General features: G+C 40.9%; 1 protein-coding gene across 1 annotated transcript in view; it reads right to left on the reverse strand.

The window, feature by feature from the left end:
• The window catches only part of LOC119593817 (forkhead box protein B2-like), a gene marked incomplete at its 5' end in the record, with an annotated part of 128,444 nt that overhangs the window by 4,333 nt on the left and 123,568 nt on the right, over positions 1 to 543 (reverse strand).

Consider the following 543-nt stretch of genomic DNA (forward strand, 5'->3'; position numbering starts at 1 on the left):
GAGAAAAGGGAAGAGGAAATGAGGAAATGAGGAAAGGGGTCGATGAGGAAATGAGGAAATGAGGAAAGGGTCGAATGGGGAGGAAAGGGTCGATGAGGAAATGAGGAAATGAGGGAATGAGTCGATGAGGAAATGAGGAAATGAGGAAAGGGGTCGATGAGGAAATGAGTCGATGAAGGAATGAGAAAATGAGTCGATGAGGAAATGATAAAATGAGTCGATGAAGGAATGAGAAAATGAGTCGATGAGGAAATGAGGAAGAGTCCATGAGGAAATGAGTAAATAATTCAATGAGAAAACGAGTAAATGAGTCAATGAATCGATGAGGAAATCAGTCGATGAGTCAAAGAGTGAAGGAATACGGAAGTCGATGAGTAAAAAGGAGGAGGAAAGGGGTGGATCGGCCGGTGAGTGAGTAAACGCCATGACTGAAAAGAGGGATGAGTAAACGAGAAGAGAAATGAGTGCATTGGTGAGTAAATGAAAGGAGAATCGATGAGTAAAAAATAATATAGAAATGGATAAACGGATGAGTAAAAAAAA

Source organism: Penaeus monodon, chromosome 32, assembly GCF_015228065.2.
Source record: "Penaeus monodon isolate SGIC_2016 chromosome 32, NSTDA_Pmon_1, whole genome shotgun sequence".
Classification (NCBI taxonomy): domain Eukaryota; kingdom Metazoa; phylum Arthropoda; class Malacostraca; order Decapoda; family Penaeidae; genus Penaeus; species Penaeus monodon.